The 3,844-nt window shown below is 30.7% G+C and overlaps 1 long non-coding RNA gene across 2 annotated transcripts; it reads right to left on the bottom strand.

The window, feature by feature from the left end:
- Positions 1-846: 846 nt before the first annotated feature.
- LOC132803853 (uncharacterized) lies at positions 847-3,315 on the bottom strand. Of its 2 annotated transcripts, XR_009639096.1 has the most exons (4): positions 3,118-3,315; positions 2,399-2,501; positions 1,481-1,906; positions 847-1,254 (listed from the first exon to the last, which is right to left on the bottom strand). It is a non-coding gene; the product is annotated as an uncharacterized LOC132803853 (long non-coding RNA). The 2 variants fall into 2 exon arrangements; XR_009639095.1 differs by having other exon boundaries at positions 2,399-3,315.
- Between the last annotated feature and the right edge of the window lie 529 nt (positions 3,316-3,844).

Below are 3,844 nucleotides of genomic sequence, written 5' to 3'. Positions count from 1 at the left end.
AGAGAAGTAGAATCCAAGCTGTCTTCATTGGTAGGGATCTCCACAGTAGTTTCTGAAACTTTATATGTGTAAGAGATCGAGATAAAATAGGATTAAAAAATTTAAGCTGTGACACAGTCGCACTAGGAAAAATATCTATTAAACTTGTTGTGGAGCTGCCCAAATTGCTTGTAGCAAAAGGACACTTGGTTTCATGAAATAAAACATGCCATGCAATGTAAATACGACGATTAGGAGCAAGACATAGCCCTTATATTGATTATCATATCCAATAAATGTATAAGCAATTGACCATGGCATTAACGTATGTATGTTGTATGATCGTAGATTTGGAAAACACTGGCAACCAAAAACTCGCAATAAACTGTAGTTTAGGTTTAATGCCAAAATTTTTTTTCTAAAGTGGTGAGTTGTTTAATGTAAGGGAAGATACCATATGGATAAGTTGTGTAGCAAATACAAACGCCGCATCCCAGAATTTGAACAACATAGATTGATAAGCTAGTAGAGTAATGCCTATCTTAACTATATGTCGATATTTTCATTTGACAACCCCATTCTATTCATGGGTGTGAGGACGGGACAGCCACGTTCGAATACCAATAGAAGCCAAATAGGACATTATTGGTTTAAATTCACTATGACCATCCATCTGAACCATTTTTATAGGTAGCCCAAATTATAATTCAACTTGCTTTTTGAAGAGAAGAAAAGCTTGAAAAGTTTCAAATTTAGCTTTTAATAAAACAATCCAAGTATCTCTAGAGAATCGATCCACAAAACTGATATAATATTTGAACCCTTTAGAAGATAAATAAATAAATAAGGAGAAGGACCCCATAAATCTATACTAATGAATTGTAATAGTGCAGTATAACATGTACTAGAGTTAGAGAAGGCAAGCTTTTTACTTTTGCCCAATGCACAATATGAAGAGACTGGAATTTCAATACATGGAGTTCCAAAATTACATTTTTTCATTACATTCTTGATAATGACCAATGAAGGGTGTCCTAAATGTTTATGCCATAATGAAATAGAAGAAATTTTTGATGCCTTACTAGCAAATAGAACACTGGAAAAAGCATACCCCATGTAACTAGATGAGTTACAGTATTTATTGATCCAAGTAGCTCTTGAAATTAAAGACTCTTTGGTAGTTCCATGGTCGATCAATGGAGCTTTATTGATTGTAAAGTAGTATAGACCTCCTTTAAGCTTGCCTTCTAGAAGTGTTACACTCGTTACCCACTCCTTAACAAAATAAACATTGGATGAAACTCAAAAAATGTGTTATTATCACGGGTGAACTTTGAAACACTTATAAGATTTTTTTGTGATTTTTGAAACACGTAAAATATTTTTCAGATGTAATGGACGATTCGAGAACTTAGAAAAATAAAAAAAAGTTTCCAGTATGAGTTATATCAAAACCATCTCCATTACTCATATATATTTTCTCTGATCTAGTAAATCTTACTTGTTTGAAAAATCGTTGGTCAAATGTGCAATGATAGGTGGCTCCTGAATTTGGATACCAATTCGGATCAAATAAGCTATCAGATAGTGCAGCCATTGCATTCATTTGAGAATCATTTGAGTTGGAATAATGAGAAGAATGATTATTCAAAGATTGTTTTAGCTGGTAACAATTCAAGGCAATATGACCTCCTCTTCCACAAATTTTGAAAGAACATGCGATTTGATTGTCCTCGGCTTCCTCCTTTGGATCCACGTCGCCTGCTACATTGAAAAGATTCTCGAGAACTATAATTATTTCGAGAATATTAAGTGACATTATTACCTGATAAGTGTTTCTTTGCAGTAGATTCCTTGTCATGAGAAAGATGAACTATCATGAAATCATTAACTGCTACAGCAACTTGATCTAGTCTGCATTCATAAGCTAAAAGCATTGCAAATACTTCTTAGAGTTATAAAGGTTTTGTCCATATGGTAATGGAGATCACAAAGACATCATATTTAGAATCAAATCAACTAAAATGTAAAGAATCTGATCTTCTTCTGAGATAATGTGACACGTAGAAACTAAAGCATCAACAGTGGTCTTGATTTTAACAAGATATTTAATCATGGATGAAGCTCCCTTTTGACAATTTGTAGCTGCATCTTATATTGCATTATACATGCTTTAGAGTTTGAGTAAAAAACTCTTTCAACTGTTTGCTAGCCCTCATAAAAGGTATTACAACCCACCATTTGTGTTCGTACATTAAAACTTATAGATTCTAGAAGCCAAATACATTAAGATCTGATCAATCTGCTACCATTGGATGAATACTTCATTCATTAACTTGGTTTGCTTTCCTGGCCTCATCATCTAGGTATTTAACAGGTGTTATACTACAATTATTAATATAAGATAGAGTTCTATTACCTTTGATGGTAGCTAATGCCAATTGACCCCATTGCAGAAAGTTAGTAGAGTTTAATTTAGTGGATAATGGTTGAGTGAACATTCCAATAAGTGGAGTAGTCGTCTGTGATTGAGATATGACCACAGAAATTTATTATCCTTTGCTGGTGAAGGGAGTTCCTAATCAACTACTAACATTATGATGTAAAAAATAAATAAATAAAAGCGAAAAAAGAAATGAATGTTTCTTGGCTCTGATACCAAGTTAGGAAAATAAGTTTAACTAGAAAAGTAATATATTATGTTTTTTTTTTATGTTTTAAGTTATAGTAGATGTCTTTATATATACATATTTGAATAAAAGATATAATTCTTGATAAACATGAGGAGATAGAAATGGCATGATCAGATAAAACAATATAACCAACAATTCATATAACTAACAATCCTTATCTAAGAGAAACAGATTGATGCTTATCTCTAATAATACCCACCATCTATTTTATTGATTTCAAAGTTCTACATTTTATGTTTGTGCTGAATAGAATTTAACAAAGAAATCACATAAAAAAAATCACATCTAGCAAAGAAATCACATAAATATCACATAAAAAAAATCACATCTAGCAAAGAAATCACATAAAAAACAAAGAAGAAGAAGAAGAAGAAGGTACATCGAAGAAGAAGAAGAAGAAAAGAAGGCGGATCGAAGAAGAAAAAGTAGATCGAGAATAACTCACTGAGATTTCACAGGGCTTTCAATGGAAGAGCTGCGAGAGAGCATGTTCCAGCAAGAGAGCTGCTTCAAAGAAAAAGTTTATCCTAGCATGATCCGAGGATTTCAATGAGTCAAATGAGTCCTTTTATAGCAACATTAGTTTTCCCTTTGGGATAAATTGTCCTATTCATTATTTTTGCTTCCAAACACCTCACTATGACTGTGGCCAATCCTGACTTGGCTAATTCGGTGAAAAAAACAAGCCATAAGAGAGATAATTTTCATAGTGTCTGTGAGGGCTTCTAAAAAATTATTTATCAAGTAAAAAAAAATAAATTAAAAAAAACTAGAATTAACACTAATAAAAAACCTAATAGAATATATATATATATATATATATATATATATATATATATATATATATATATATGGATAATTTAAAAGGTAAAAGAAAAAACATTTTAAGGATCTCAATTTGCATCGACATATAAATGTATAAATAGTTCAACAACATAAAAAAAGTAAAATCAAATAAAATTTAAAAGCAATATAATTTCATAAAATAATAATCATTGCTAATTTTGAACTACTTAGATATATATATATATATATATATATATATATATATATATATATATATATATATATATATATATATACACATAGATATTACTTATTTGTATATATATGATGCTAATATCATCCTATAAATTGGGATAGCAAAACTTCTCCGTTTAACTTGATCCCTG

The sequence above is a fragment of the Ziziphus jujuba genome, chromosome 5 (assembly GCF_031755915.1).
Source record: "Ziziphus jujuba cultivar Dongzao chromosome 5, ASM3175591v1".
Lineage (NCBI taxonomy): Eukaryota > Viridiplantae > Streptophyta > Magnoliopsida > Rosales > Rhamnaceae > Ziziphus > Ziziphus jujuba.
This window is presented reverse-complemented; position numbering and strand designations above follow the sequence as displayed.